This window comes from Pan paniscus, chromosome X (assembly GCF_029289425.2).
Source record: "Pan paniscus chromosome X, NHGRI_mPanPan1-v2.0_pri, whole genome shotgun sequence".
Classification (NCBI taxonomy): domain Eukaryota; kingdom Metazoa; phylum Chordata; class Mammalia; order Primates; family Hominidae; genus Pan; species Pan paniscus.
This window is the reverse complement of record NC_073272.2, coordinates 17,977,906-17,994,711: the sequence shown is the minus strand read 5'-3', so window position 1 is coordinate 17,994,711 and position 16,806 is coordinate 17,977,906. Positions and strand designations below refer to the sequence as shown.

General features: G+C 39.5%; 1 pseudogene; it reads left to right on the top strand.

Annotated features, from left to right (window-relative positions):
* Positions 1–1,661: 1,661 nt before the first annotated feature.
* On the top strand, positions 1,662–2,525 carry LOC100984473 (large ribosomal subunit protein eL6-like; annotated as a pseudogene).
* The last annotated feature ends 14,281 nt before the right edge of the window (positions 2,526–16,806 follow it).

Sequence of the window (16,806 nt, the reverse complement as noted above, 5' to 3'; positions counted from 1 at the left end):
CCTTAGTTGGGCTGTAATCAATTATATGCTTTGGGAGCCCAAAGACGGTTGAGTATTTTTAAATCCAGTCTCTTTATTTTACAGTTGAGAAAACTGACGTCAAGTAAAACTAAGTGGCTTGCCTAACATCATGTAGCTAGTTAGTGGCAGAGCTACGACTGGAGTCCATGTTTTCATACAAAATTTAAAGACCTTTACACCTTAATTAGTCAACTGACAAAGTATTATTGAGTATCCCCTCTCTTCTCAATTGTAAGTTAGAACCTGTTATGGAGCTAAGATATATCAAGAGAAATTAGAAATAATCATTTCTCACCAAAAGTTCTACTTGTAACCCTCAAATATGTGGGGTTTACATTTCACAGCAAGATCTCCTACTGTGGTAGTCATGGGTATCTATTGATCAAATGTCCAAAGTTCTACTACGGTTCTTCAACCACATTCAAATATATCATCTTACTACTGTTTGGGCACAAAGAATAATACCTCCAAAGCATGGTGGTTTGGCATGCTGAGCACTTAGAATTAAAAGAAATTGGAAGGCTCTCCTCCCTCTCCCAAGTGCAGGGAGAAACTCTGGTATTTCCTTATCTGACTAAGGATACTTATTTTTTAAAAGAAATGCAACTGTGTTAGGAACCATTCCTTGGGAATCTTGTCAAATAACCAGGAATGATTAATCATTGGAGAAGAGAAGAGACTAAAAGTCATCACCACACCTGGATAGACTTTTCATCTATGCTTCTAAGGGCAGTCTTGAGAGATTACCTGAGAGACTTTATCTACATAAGAAGACAATCTTTGTTCACAGTACAGTTCCACCCATCACCTTCCCATAGCTTCCCATTTTAGTTTCCGAAGAAAATAATTTAAAAGATAATGTCTGTATCCCAGGCCCGTTTTTTTTCGCTAAAAATCATGAACTACCTCTTTAAAATTGCCTACAGCACCCCACTTCACTCTCCCCTATGAAGAGAATAATTAAGCCTCAACCATCTGGCCCTTTTTGTCTCATATTTGCTGGACTCCTGTTTCCATGTGTATGTTAATAAATTTGTATTGTTAACAGAAAAAACAAACTCTGCAAAATATTTTAAACAGGTTTATTCTGAGCCAAGATGAGTGACCATGGCCCAGGGAACACGGTCTCGAGAGGTCCTGAGAAAGTACACCTACAGCAGTCAGGTTACAGTTTAGTTTTGCACATTTTAGGGAGGCAGAAGTTACAGGCAAATATATAAATCATTACATGGAAGGTATATATCAATTTGGCCCAAAAAGGTAGGACATCTCTAAGTCATAGGTAGGTTTTAGGTATTCTTTAGTTGACAGCTGGTTGAGAGAGTTAAGCTATTGTCTAAAGACTTGAAGTCAGTAGAAAGGAATGCTTGAGTTAAGATGAGGGAGTTTCGGGGGCAAGGCCCTTGTTATGTAGATAAAGCCTCATAGGTAGCAGCCCTTAGAGAGAATAGATGGTAAATGTTTCTTTCCAGTCCTTAAAGGCATCAGACTCTCAGTTCATCTCTCCTAGATCCAGGAAAGACCTGGCTGCATTGATGGAGATTCTCTACAGATGCAAATTTCTCCCACAAAAGACAGATTTGCAGGGTCCTTTCAAAATATGTCAAAAAATATATTTTGGCTATTTCTCATCTTGCAAGATGGCAGGTGAAAAAGTTGAGAAGCCAGATACTAAAGACAAGAAACCCGAAGCCAAGAAGGCTGATGCTGGTGGCAAGGTGAAAGGGTAGTTACCTCAAGGCTAAAATGCCCAAGAAGGGGAAGTGCCATTGCAGCCGCAATCCTGTCCTTGACAGAGGAATTGGCAGATATTCCCGATCTGCTATGTGTTGCAGAAAGGCCATGTACAAGCGGAAGTACTCAGCTGCTAAATCCAAGGATCCAAGGTTGAAAAGAAAAAGGAGAAGGTTCTTGCAATTGTTACAAAATCAGTTGGTAGTGACAAGAATGGTGGTACTCGGGTGCTTAAACTTCTCAAAATGACTAGATATTATCCTACTGAAGGTGTGCCTCGAAAGCTGTTGAGCCACGGCTTCAGTCAGCACGGGAGAAAACTGCAAGCCAGCATTATCCCCTGGACTATTCTAATCATCCTCACTGGATGCCACAGAGGCAAGAGGGTGGTTTTCCTGAAGCAGCTGGGTAGTGGTTTGTTACCTGTGACTGGACCTCTGGTCTTCAATCGAGTTCCTCTACGAAGAACACACCAGAAATTTGTCACTGCCACCTCAACCAAAATTCATATCAGCAATGTAAAAATCCCTAAACATCTTACTGGCATTTACTTCAAGCAGCAGCAGCTGCAGAAGCCCAGACATCAGGCAAGTGAGATCTTTGACACAGAAAAAGAGAAATATGAGATAACAGAGCAGTGCAAGATCAATCAGAAAGCTGTGGACTCACAAAGTTTACCAAAAATCAAAGCTATTCCTCAGCTCCAGGGCTACCTGCAATCTGTATTTGCCCTGATGAATGGAATTTATCCTCACAAATTGGTGTTCTGAATTTCTTAAGGAGAACTTAATTAAATAATTGAGATATATATATGTATATGTAAAATATTTTTATTTCCCTCAGGGTCTGCTATCTGTCATGTGATGCTATACCAGAGTCAGTTTGGAAATCAAGCCACATTATACCTGGTGAATAAAAAGCCTGTTTAACAAGGTTTTATGGTTTGTAGAGAGTGACTTGACCTTTGCTTTGCATGACCTTAGGTCTTCTTTATAATTTAGTATTTTATTGCCACAAAGAATCTGGTTTTTCAGTCCTGGGATCTCTATTTTAACCCTAATGCTGGTCAATCGTGCCTAAACTGCAAAAGGGAGTTAACTCCCTTCCTGTCATGCCGGGAATTCAGCTTTTCAGGTTTCTCTGGGGTCTCCTTGGCCAAGAGGGGACCTGTTCAGTCAGTTGGGAGGCTTAGAATTTCATTTTTTGGTTTACAGCATGCTTTTTCTTTTATTAATCTGTCTATTGTCAGTCTGTTCAGACCTTCAGATGGAAAGTTTGAGCTTCCCTAACATTACTTAAGCTAGTTTACCATATCCAATTGCTTCCATCCCATCTTCTTCTCAAGACAGCCTAAACTCCTTACTCCTGAATACAACATATCCTATCCCCTTTGCACCTTTACTCATGTCGTTTCCCCCCTCTCCTTTCCACTTGCCAAAGACATTTGTGGTCTATATCAGGATCCTTTGTTTCCTTGCAGCATCTTTCATCTATTGTATTCTGCCGTGATTTCCTTTTGCTTGGAGCTCCCATAACAGACAGAACATTCATTTATTATTCCTTTCACTTATTGACACTGTATCCTATTCTAGGTACTGATCTAACTATGTGGATAAAGGGCATCAAAGACGTGACAACATGATTTTTACCCTCTCGATGTTTAAAATTACACCAGGAAAAATGAAGCCACATAATTTTGGAGAGATAACATTTCTACATATTAACTTATAAAAGTTCTTTTTTTAAGTTCCCTTCTATTCTGCTTATTCAATCAGACAGCAGTGTGTTCTTTTTGGGGGATGATATATATGGAAAGGGCTGAAAAACAGAAGTAATCCCTTTTCTGACTTTATCCAAAAGACTAAGTTTGTAGGGTCTCCATGATATTCTGAGGATATCCTCGTGGGTTATCAAAGAAGGTAAAAAGTAGTTTTTGTGTATTTTCAGCCATTTTCAGAGTTTTGAAAAAGCAGAGGGAAGAGAGGTTTTCTTCTCTCCCAGACTAGAAATTAATTTCCCCTGAGAAATGGAACAAGAAGGTGAACCTAAGGATCTTGGGATAACTTCCTGGATGTTCTGCTGGCAAGCCCCCAAAGCTGATTGGCTCAATGGTGCATTTTACAGTTGAAAGTAGCAAACTATGTCCTTGTCCCAGTGGAGACGTTGTTAGAGATAGGGGATGACTCAGCAGAAGCCTTCATGGGCCATGACTGAAAATCAGATGGTCATTCTAAGCCCTCCTCACCCCTGCCTCCAATCAACATTTTGTCCCAAGACATAAGAAGCCTGATACAATGTTGAGGAGAAGGTGGGGCACCACAGGAAGTACAGAGGCTTAGTAATCCATTAGCCTGTTGGAATGGGTATTTGGAGTCAGAAATTAAGTTAAAGTACAAAAAAATATAAAAGTGATAGTCTGTGTACCCTTGAAACTGTGGATGGAAGTATATTTCTGCTTTGTGCTTTAGTGTAACATTCTCATCTCCCTTAGTTCATTTTGTATTACTATCAAGGAATACCTGAGGCTAGGCAATTTAGAAAGAAAAAACGTTTACTAGCTCACAATTCTGCTGGTTGGAAAGTTCATGATTGAGCATCTCCATCTGTTGAGGGCTTCAGGAAGCTTCCATTCTTGGCAAAAGGCAAAGAGGAGCCAGCATGTGCAGAGACCACATGGTGAGAGAGGAAGCAAGAGAGAGAGAGAGGGGAAAGGTACCAGGCTCTTTTAACAACCAGGTCTTTCAGGAACTAATGGAGTGAGAAATCACTCAGTCCCAAGAGAGGGCATTAATCTATACATGAGGGATCTACCTCGTGACCCAAACGCCTCCCACGAGGCACTACCTCCCAATACCACCAAACTGGGGGCTAAATTTCAACATGAGATTTTGTGGGGACAGACAAACCATATCCAGATCATAGCATCATCTAACAAAATGTTCCCTTTGGGCATCCCAGATAATTGATACAAATGTCTCCATTTGTAAGCTGAACAATGTGTAGTATAAAAAATATTAAAAACTTTTAAAACCACTCGGTTTTGGACAATATATAACATGTCACTATACTCCAATGTCCCACAATGTCCTCAACAAACGTTCCTTCAAGTATGACTTGAGAATCTGTCACCAAAACAATCAAAGCAAAGAATTAAAGCAATTTAAAAATCTGCTAATAGCAAAACATGTTCTAAAATCAAACTTAATCATTTCACAATAAATGGTGAAGGCCTGCCTAGGGGGGAACCTTCCCTCAGTTAGTTGTCACATTCTTTTTGCGTTTGAGGGATGTTCTGTGATACAGGGATTTTTTTTGAGGTATTGTGATACAAGGTTTTTTGTTCCCTACCCAACTTTTGGACATTTTTGCAAATAAATATTTAACCCAGCTGTTTAAAATCAGTGATTGGCCAAGTCGATTTTTCTCTCCTGCTGAGTGGCGGCCTCACTTTTATGCATTATACCAGATATGTGAGGGTTCACTCAGCATGTCCAAAGCAGAGTAACCAAAATTGGGACCTATTGTGCATGGCTGGCTATCCCATCTGGAAAGCCTGGGACATGGATGTGATTCCTGTGGAATAAAATTTGTCATTTTAAATTTGCACCCCAGCCAGTCATATCAACACTGTCTTCCTCAGTCAGGAATCCCCAGGAAAAAGGTGTTATAGATTCACTCTCGGAAGTCAAAGGAGAACATGTTTATCAAATGGAGGAAGAATGTGTTCCTACCAAATAAATATTTCATCACTAGACCTTACATTATCCAGTACAGTAAGAACTTATCAAGTATGTTCTGAAACTGCTTTGCTTACTATCACATGTACTCCAAAGGAAGGATTTACATGGTAAACTTGAGTGAACACTCTAATATGAGCAGAATTGGCCATCATAGTGACAAAAAAGGAAAATTTACATTCTTATAAAGGCATTTTGAAATTTCATTATGCATGTAGTTTATTTTGCCCTTAGTCTTCCCTCTATGGAAAAATGAAACTTATTCAGTTTCGTGTTGATACTATGGTTGAGTTTGCTAAATATGAGTATTATTATAATTTATAAATCATAATCTCTTTGTTGTCATTTTAGTCCCTCAAAAGGGCTTCTTGCTACTCCAATAAGATTTCTGTTCTTGCCTCTTCCCCCTACTACTCCACCCTCCAATCAGTGTGTTTCTTTTGCATTGGCATTAATGTAATATAAGGGAAAGTGTGGGAAATGATATCTAAAAAAAATTGAGTAAAGTTTTAAAGATTGTTTTTGCTCCTATTTAGACCTAAGACAACAGGAACAAAAATATTTTTTAAATTGCGAAACATTGGTTATAAAAGGAAATTAAGCCAGACTACAGAAACACACACACACACACACACACACACACACACAAACCTGGATGACCATCGTACCATGGTGCTGCAAACCATATTTTCTGGCCAGGATGCTTGAGTAGGTTACCATTTTCTTGCAGGCTTGGCATCTCAATATTATGGTTATAGCTCATAAGCATGGTTTATAATGTAATTTTCTCCAAATTTATATTGGTGAAACCAAGTGACCAGAAAAAAATGAGTTAATTTGAAGGCTCTAATCCAATATTAAAATGTTAATGGCCTTGAAGAGCTTCTAATCCTTCCAAATGAGGTCATGACATATCAGAGATAATAAGCCATCTTGAAAATATCCTAAGAACCAGGTCTCTGGGCAATGGTTTACAAACTACGCAGCATCCATTCAGAATATTTTCCATCCCAATTTAGGAAGCAAATAAATAATTACTATTTTGAGGGGAGAATTATAACACTTAAGCATTCTGAGGGTTACATATTTTAAGGGACTAATTCCTTACTGCCTGATTTTTAATTCTCAATATATCTACTGTAATCTTTGCTAGTTTAAAAAAATATTTAAGTATTCAATAAAGTGCACTAATTATACATGTGTAACTTGATGAACTTTTATGACTCAGATCAAAATATAGAACATTTCCAGTACTCTGGAAGGCTGCTTCATGTCCCTTTCCAGTCAATACCCGCTTTATTTATTTATTATTTTGAAATGGAGTGTTGCTTTGTTGCCCAGGCTGGAGTGCAGTGGCGTGATCTCAGCTCACTGCAACCTCTGCCTCCCAGGTTCAAGCGATTCTCCTGCCTCAGCCTCCTGAGTAGCTGGGACTACAGGCGCCCGCCACCACGCCCGGCTAATTTTTTTTTTTTTTGTATTTTTAGTAGAGATGGGGTTTCACCATGTTGGCCAAGCTGGTCTCAAACTCCTGACCTCAGGTGATCCACCCACCTCGGCCTCCCAAAGTGCTGGAATTACAGGTGTGATCCACCGTGCCCGGCCCAATACCCTCTTTTTAGAGATAAAAAATATTCTGACAGCTAAACAATATTAATTAACTTTGCTTGTGCATGAATTTCATACAAAGGAAATTATATAGTATATGTCATTTTGGGTCTGGCTTCTTTCACTCATCAAGTCTGTGAGAGCTATCCATGTCACTGTACGTTTTTTGTAGTTCATTTTTACTGTTGTGTATTATTCTATTATATGAATATACTACAATTGATATCTCTTTCTCCTATTGCAGGCATTTATGTTGTTTTCAGTTTAAGTTATTATGAATAAGGCTACTATGGGCAAGTTTGTATATGTCTTTGGAACACATATGCATTCATTTTTCTTGGTTATTTCCTAGGATTTGATTGCTAGGTCATGTTTATCTTAAGTAGATGCTTATTTAGCTTAAGTAGTCACCATCAGTGTTTTAAAATGGCTTTACCAATTTACATTCCTACTAATAATGTATTTGAAAGTTCCAATTGCTTCACATCCTTGCCATCACTTGGTATTATCAATCTTATTAATTTTGGACCTTTTATTCAGTGTGCAGTAATATCTTATTGTGATTTAAGTTTGACTTTTCCTGATAATTAAATAAGTTGTACACCTTTTTATGAACTAATGGACCATATGGATATTCTCTTTGTAAAGTGCCTGTTCAAGTCTGTTGCCTGCTTCTAAATTTGGCTATTTGTCTTTTTTTATATTTATTTGTAGGGGTTCTTCATATATTCTGGATATGAGCCATTTTTTTGTAGATCTAAAAATGTTTCTCCATTTGTGGCTTGCCTTTTTACTATCTTAAAAGTATCTTTTGATGAATAGGAGTTCTTAATTTTAGGTAAGTTCAGTTTATCAATCTTTTTTATGGTTAGGGTTTTTAGTGCAATTTTAAAGAAAAAATTGTACCTTTTCTAGTTTTGCTTACTGGCCAACAAAAAAATATAAGAATTGAATCTAGCATTCTTACTGATGTGGACAATCAGAAAACTTTAAAATGCTATAAAACTCCACTAGAATAGCTAGAATTTTAAAGACTTTCAGAAAAAAAAATGTTGGTGAGGATGTGGAACAACCAGAAGTCCCATTGCTGGTGTGAGTGTAAAATAATATACTCACTTTGGAAATCTATTTGTCAGTTTCCTACAAAGTTAAACGTACACCCACTCTATAACCCAAAATTTCTACTTCTAGGTATTTACTTAAGAGAAATGAAAACATGTCCACAAAAAGCCATGTATAAGAATGTTTACAACAATTTCATCTTTAATAGCCCCAAATTGGAAATAAATGAAATACCTATCTACAGATCAGATAAGCAAACTGTGGTATATTCATACAATAGAATAATACTTAGCAATAAAAAAAGAATTACTGATACAAACAATAACATGAATAAGTCTCACAAACATGCTCAGGGAAAGATACCAGACAAAGAGAATACATATTGCATAATTTCATTTATATGAAGTTGTAGAACTTGCAAATTAATATGTGGTAATAGAAATCAGAACAAGCTGACAACTTTCAGTTCTAGAAAATATTTTTCTTGCAGAGAAAACACACAAAGAGTTGATGAACAATGCGGGGAGAAAAACTGTATTGTCTGAAAGACAAACACAAATACTACTGGCAGATAGTTTTAGTTTATATTTGAGGACAACAAGATGGCAACTTTTATTATTAGCAGCCCAGGAAACAAACAACGTGTGTCTGTGTCAAATGCTTTATTCTCCAGCACCAAAGGACATTTGGAAGCTTTGGCTCATAGGAAACCAGCCAGTGTGGCTATTAGGGAGGTGACAGTCAAGAGGATGAAAGGACTGGAGGGGAGGCAGAACCCAAGGCAAAAGGAAAGAGGAAGGTCCGCTCTGCTACCCAAGAGAGAGGTCAGTTATTAAAGAGCTTCCGAAGACAGAATGCCAATTCTGAGACTTGTCCTAAGCAGATTTTTTCATTCTCTCTCACCACTTACTTATAATCACTACTGTGACACAGATTATACATGCACTTTGTTGCTTATTGTTAGTGTGTGCCATTGTGTGACCTTTGGACTGTTGAATTTCAGGTTTCAGCTTGCATTGATGCTTACTTCTCTTTTCTTCATCTACTTTAATTAGGCCACAAGCAACGGGGCACCATACTTTCATCTATTCTAGGTACAGCTACAGATGGAATTATTTCCATGTTATGAGGAAATGAAAACTAAGGCAGGGAAAACATTGTGTCTGTGTTTTCTACTCCAATGTGGAAGATCTTTTGGAAGGCCTAAGTCTCACTGTTAGCATCTTTGAGATACTTTGTCTTTTTCTATGAGTTCTACATGTAGGAGAAGTGGGCATGATGAAACTTATTCATTCAAGAGATGAGGCTCAGAAACATCCGCTGAAGGATAAGAAAACTGAGTAAGTGCATACACTGTTGGGAGGAATGTAAATTAGTATAGCCACTCTGGAAAACAGTATGTAGATTCCTCAAAAAAACTAAAGATAGAACTACCATATGATCCAGCAACCCCAATGCTAGGTAGATACCCAAAAGAAAGAAAATCAGCATATTGAAGAAATGTCTGCACTTCCATGTTTATTGTAGCCCTATTCACAATAGTCTAGATATTGAATCAACCTAAGTGCCTATCAACAGATGAAAGGATAAAGAAAATCTGGTATGCGTACACAATAGAATACTCTTCAGCCACAAGAAGAATGAAATCCAGTCATTTGCGGCAACATGGATGGAACCAGAAAACATTATGTTAAGTGAAATAAACCAGGCACAGAAAGATAAATATTTCATGGTCTCACTCATATGTGGGAACTTAAAAAATTAATTGGAGCTGGTGAATAGAATGGTGGTGACAAGGCTGAGAAGAGTGGGGGAAGGCAAGCATGAAGAAAGGCTGGTCAATTGGTACAAAAATACAGTTAAATTATTTTATTTTATTTTAAATTTATTTTTTAAAAATTTATTTTATTTTTTTTAAAGACATCACTCTGTTGCTCAGTCTGGAGTGCAGTGGCATGATCATAGCTCACTGCAGCCTCAGACTCCTGAACTCAAGTGATACTCCCACCTCAGCCTCCTGAGGAGCTAGGACTACAGATACGTAGCTAGGACTATCATGCCTGGCTAATTTTTTAATTTTTTGTAGGGATGGGGTCTTGCTATGTTGCCCAGACTGGTCTCAAACTCCTGGCCTCAAGTGATCCTCCTGTGTCAGCCCCAAAGCACTGGGATTACAGGAGTGAGCCAGTGTGCCTGGTCCAAGAATATAGTCAGATAGAAGGAATAAGTTCAATATCACAGTCAGGTGACTATAGTTAATAATTTGTTGTATATTTGAAAATGATTAGAAGATGTAAAATGTTCCCAACACAAAGAAATAAGAAATGTTTGAGATGATGGATATCCCAATTATCCTGATTTGATCATTACACATTGCATGCATGTATCATAATATCACATGTACCCCATAAATATGTACATGTATTATGGATCCATTTTTTTAAAAAACTACAATAACTAGAAAATATAAAAGAAAACAGCAGATTTAAAGCATCTCTAATACTCAAGAGTTGGCCTGGTCCTATTAGCTAATCCTTGGTGTTGCTAAGAGCTAGCTTGGCACTTACAGCTAAACCATGGTGTTTTCTTGTTAAGCGTAAGCAATCTCACAGAGCACCAGATTCAGATAAGCCCACTCTGACCGCGATGGATCAAGAGAAAATAAGACCACCTTGCAGTCATGTCTGAACACAAACAAAAACATGAACATCGTTCAAACCACAAAAATGATCAAATGGCTTTCTATCTTGGCTAATATAAGTAACGGATGCTGCCTTATCAATGACAGTGTTAACCTCATACTAGTCTTCCTTCCTTTAGATAAGATTTATTATGATACTCAATAATAGAATTACCATTTCCTAACAGCATGTAATCTGGAATAAAGTCCTGCTTCCTGAACCTTCCTCCAAGTCACCCACTACAAGTCCAAATACTATGATAAGTCCTAACACTCTCTATTGAGATGCCCTATGGCTCCCCATGGTGTTCATTCACTCTCATTGTAATAAGTCAATAAAGCCAACTTTGACTGGCTATAGGTGTGCTCCTGATGGTCTTTAGCTGAAGGACATTAACAGAAGCATAAAGAAATTGAGTGGAATTTCGAAGACAATGTGAATACCAAGAAAAATCACACCTTGAGGACCATCTGCATATAGGTCAGTACCAAAACTCGATTACGTGCCACTTGAGAGACTTCTTGTACCTCAATCATTTTTAGCCTGGCCTCTTGGCTACTAGAAGCAGAAAAACAAAACTTGTATGTCTCATTTGGAAACCTTGTATTGAATATGTGCCTTACTTAGATAAAGATGCCCAGGGAATAGGTGTATGGTGTCAATATTTAGTGGGTCAGAGACGATAAACATCTTTGTCAGAAAATGGGACTCATGGAATCTGGAGAAAGACAGGTGGAATCATCGCTGGGGTGACTGATGTAAAACGGAAAAGTATTAAGAGAAACAGTGAGAGACTGAGTCCTGGAGTCCTTTCCATAACATTTACACCAGGAGAAAATGCTCTCTGTGCCTGAATCCTGGCCCCAGCCCAGACATACAAATGCCAGTTTCCTACAATGACTCTTGGTGAACAAATTCATTCCCAAGGCTCTAGGTTGTTTTGTGAAGACATTGTCCTTTTGACAGGACATTTACAGTTTTTTAAACCACACTACTATGTGGTAGTTAAAAATCAGGTCCTGGAGTCAAAAATACCTGAGTTTAAATCCTAGCTGCATCAGTTATAAGTTACTGTTCTTGGGAAAGTTCCTAACCTCTTAGTGCTTCAATTTCTGTATCCAAATAGCAGAGACAATAATAACTGTATCAACTGCACCTGCTTTGTAGGATTTTGTGTAAAGTGCTTGCATGATGTTTGGCACACGGTAAGCTTTCAATGAATCATAGCTATTGTTCATATAATTGGTCTATATTTGGAAGTACAATGATGTCACCTTTTCCTAGTATCTGAATATTTGTTTTAAGAGAGTTTTACATAGATGTCAAACATACTTATGTAGTTACATGCGTACATATACACTCAAATACATATGTATACATATCCATACACAGATGAACACTTGCATTCATGGGTTTTTCATGAATACTGGGCTGGTCCTTAGGTGGGTAAATGCTGTGAAATTATGGGGCTCAGGTTAGCTCAGGAATGAATATAAGCCTGTAAAAGGCTAAAGGTGACTTTGTAAATTTCTAAATCTTAGTGCTGATAAATTTTACTTGGCTTTTCCTGAGCCTTTTCCCTAAACTTAGAAGTTTGCTTCCTTAAATAATTTGACAGCCCCTCTTGTCATTTTACATTCTCCCACTAGTTCTTATCCCAGAAGTTATCATGACTGTTAATACCAGCCCTCTCCAACAGTGCTTTGGCCACAAAGGCACCAAAGAGCCATGGCGAATAATGACTTAACTATTGTTAATTCTTGTCCCTCAAAAGGGGGCCTGTCTGAAAGAAGTCCCAATAGACCGTAACTCCAAAGTCCACACAGTGATAATGTTTTTTATTAAAAAGAGTTTGGAATGGCTGGGCTGGGAGCAGTGGCTCACGCCTGTAATCCCAACACTTTGGGAGGCCGAGGAGGGTGGATCACGAGGTCAGGAGATTGAGACCATCCTGGCTGACACGGTGAAACCCCGTTTCTAGTAAAAATACAAAAAATTAGCCGGGCGTGGTGGCGGGCGCCTGTGGTCCCAGCTACTCAGAGGCTGAGGCAGGAGAATGGCGTGAACCCGGGAGGTGGAGGTTGCAGTGAGCTGAGATCGCGACACTGCACTCCAGCCTGGGCAACAGAGCAAGCCTCGGTCTTAAAAAAAAAAAAAAAAAAAAAAAAAAAGTAAAAAGAGTTTGGAGTGACTGCTCATAGCTTACAATGCTGTTTCAAAGGGAAGAATCAGGGAAACCATCTAACACAGGGGAAGTGTGATGGAGGATAAGTCAGAGTAGAAAAAGACAGTGACCTTACTCAATTATGCTTTAAAATAGCTTGCATTTGTGAATTTGACAAAAATGTATGACCATATGAATCACTGCTAGGGCCCCTTCCAGGGCCTTGGAAGGATTCAATACAAGTGTGGGGCCCTGAGGTTAAGCTGTTTTAGTAATGCTGCCTATGCCTCCAACTCTCCCAGGCACCGATAGGGTTTCAGTTGCAGTTGTCACTTGTTCATCCAAAGGAATAACTATTTTGTGCAGACTGGTGGGACAACAGGTTTAGGATTGCCATTCTAGGTGTTGGGCATGGACTGTGTCTGTCTTATTAGCACTGAAGCCCCAGGGCCAGCATAATGCCTTCCACAGGAGAGGTGCTCAGTAAACACGTGCTGTATGAAGGAAGAAACTAAGAATTCCACCCCCAGGATGACAGGGATAGTGAATTCCAATGATTTATTGAGTGAGGGATAAATGATACAGAGAATGTGCATAGCACTAAAGTTTACAAAAGTCTTTCGTGTACATAAGAGGTTGGCAAAACTCAGCTCATGGATTGGTAGGTCAAATTTAGCCTGCTGCCTTATTTTGTAAATCAAGTTTTATTGGAATACAGCCACACGCATTTGTTTACCTATTGTCTAGACTGTTTTCCTGCTGAAATAGCAGAGGTGAGTAGCCACTGAGATCACATGGCCTGCAAAGGCTAAGATGTTTACTATCTGGACCTTTAGAAAAGTTTGTTGACACCTCATGCATATTATCATATTTTGATTTTGAGCCTCATTTCATGCCTGTGAGGGAGGTCAGAACTTAATATCTCTTCCTGACAGATGAAAAAAGTTGAGACTCAGGTTAAATGTCTTTGCCTGGTTAGTTGCATATCAAGAGTTGACGTTGAACCTAAGTGCTGGGACTAATTCAGGTGTGCCACGAATGTAGGTTGCTAAACTACTTGTAAATGAGCTCATGCTGTGAACCTTTAGAGATGGAAAGCCGTTTTCAGAGGAGCTCAGTAAATGAAGCAAGTTTCAGTGTTTCCACTAAGGCTTTTGGGCAAGCTTTGCACAAGTGCCACATATAACTCAGTCCTTAACACTTAAGTCTACCCCAGCCAACTTTCAACTGCAAATGTCTACTTTTAATGTTTAAATGGAAGGCCACTCTGCTTATATGTAAGGCAAGCTGGAACTTCCATGAAACAATTCCTCCCAAGAGAGGTTAATTCCTGCCAGAAGTTGGTATATAAATACCCCAGCTCCCTCTCTCCTTGGGTTAAAAACCCTCAAGGCATAGGTTTCACACCACTTCTCAGAGTTGCCCCGTAGGATTAAGCTCCAGTTTCCCACAGTGGAAGCTGGCTTGATAATGCATCCTTTATTGGCTGCCTTCTCTGTTTTGTGACATTTCCCCACTCTCCTACCAGTGTTATCTGCACCTCCCAAATAAACTACCTGTACTTGTATCCTTCTCTCAGATTCTGCATTTGGGGAAATCCAAGCAAAGACAGCTTTGGATAAATGGAGGCACTCTTACAGGGGAGCAAATATTTGGCCTCATTATGATAGTTCACTGCGATGTTTCAAAGGGAAGGATCAGTCATTAGGATGGGGTTAATCTTTTGTAGTTCATTCTATTAACCCAACTACTAGTTTGCTGATGAGGGCTCACTTTTCCTGCAGTCACTGATCCTGGAAGATGCTCACCTGAGGAAAGTCTGCATTAGCCAAGACACACATGGCTGCTGCTGCTGAAGTGGAAAATACTGCAGTGTCATCAATCAATGCCTTCCACATGCTCTTGGCAGAAGGGCAATTAGTGTTACTCAGGATGAAAATGAATATAAGGCTGTGGATGAATGGGTTATTGAAGAGACTATCGAATCAGCCTGGCTGTTAGAAGCGGCCAGAGGCAGTGGGGAAGGCTCCTTGTCTGTGCTGGGCAACAGCTAGTGTAGAGCAGCCTTCTGTCTCAGGCTTGGAAGGGGTCATTCAAGTGACAGAAAGATTAGTCATTTTTACCAGATTAGTCATTTTTACCACTTCCTCCCTTCTGGGTTATCCTCTCAACAGACTCAGCAAGTAGGGTACATCTACTCACAGGGCTGTGGCCATATTTTCTTTTATAAAAGCCAGAAAATGGAATCCCTTCAATGTAGTGACATGATTTTTTGCAAGCGTTTCCTTTTTATCCCTGCCTTTGGCTGTCTCTCACTGTCTATATTTCTCCCTTTGGCTCTTTCTGCCCCCCACCTGTCTCTGTATCTTTGCTTCTGTCTCTCTTCCCTTCCTTTCTCCGTACCTAGTTTTCCCGTCCGCTTCTCTTTCCTTCTCCTAGTTTCTCTCTTTCTCTCCCCACCTTCCTCTGCTCTGGTCTTTCTTTTGGTCTTTGGAATATTTTCTCATGTTCTGACATTCTTTAAGGTAGGTTCATTTATTGAATCTTTGATATATCTCCCAAAGAAAAGCAGTTATAATTAAAATCTTTGTTACTTGTGGGCAAATAACCCCATATAAAATCAGATTCATTTTCAAGTAAAATTCCCTCTTGGGCTTTAAAAGCCTGACTCCTCAAGTTCCCCAGCTGGATAGACTGTCTGCTTCTCTGTCTTTAAACGTTATCCAGGCATGGCGGGCACAGTGGCTCATGCCTGTAATCCCAGCACTTTGGGAGGCTGAGGCAGGCGGATCATGAGATCAGGAGTTCAAGACCAACCTGACCAATATGGTGAAACCCCATCTCTACTAAAAATACAAAAATTAGCCAGGCGTGGTGGCGCATGCCTGTAATCGCAGGTTCTCTGGAGGCTGAGGCAGGAGAATCGCTTGAACCTGGGAGGCGGAGGTTGCAGTGAGCCAAGATCATGCCACTGCACTCCAGCCTGGGTGACAGAGCAAGAGTCCGTCTCAAAACAACAACAACAACAACAAAACATTACCCAGGCAGCAGGGTGCACAAAGTTTAGCCACCTTTTAGAAATAGGTGCCAAGTATTGTGTCCTGCTCTGTTTGCCTAGGTTTATTGGCTGTAGTTCACAGGTGAGCCTCTAACAGAAGAGAAGACATAAGCAGCTTTCACACCAGAATGGAGCCAAGATGTCTGCAGGCTTAGTGACTGGATCTGAGACATCCCTGGTATCATCACGGGGTTGAGACCTGGAACTTTCAAAAAAACTCTTGGTTCTGTATTATCAGTCCAGAGGCAGAAGTACTAAAAACCTGCTGGAAAGCAGCAACAGGAGAGGGAGAGAGCTCTGTCTCAAAGACTCAAAATGGTCTTATAAACCAAAATTCCAAAGAAAGTAAAGAAATTATGTGTTAAGAAAGACGGCTGACAAAATCACCACTCAAACATGAATTCACTCAGGACGAAATTAAAATAATTTTTTAAAGTTTAGAAAAGACTTGATCATTGTCAGGCCTCTGAGCCTAAGCTAAGCCATCATATCCTCTGTGACCTGCACGTACATATCCAGATGGCCGGTTCCTGCCTTAACTGATGACATTCCACCACAAAAGAAGCGAAAATGGCCTGTTCCTGCCTTAACTGATGACATTGTCTTGTGAAATTCCTTCTTCTGGCTCATCCTGGCTCAAAAGCTCCCCTACTGAGCACCTTGTGACCCCCCCTCTGCCCGCCAGAGAACAACCCCCCTTTGACTGTAATTTTCCTTTATCTACCCAAATCCTATAAAACG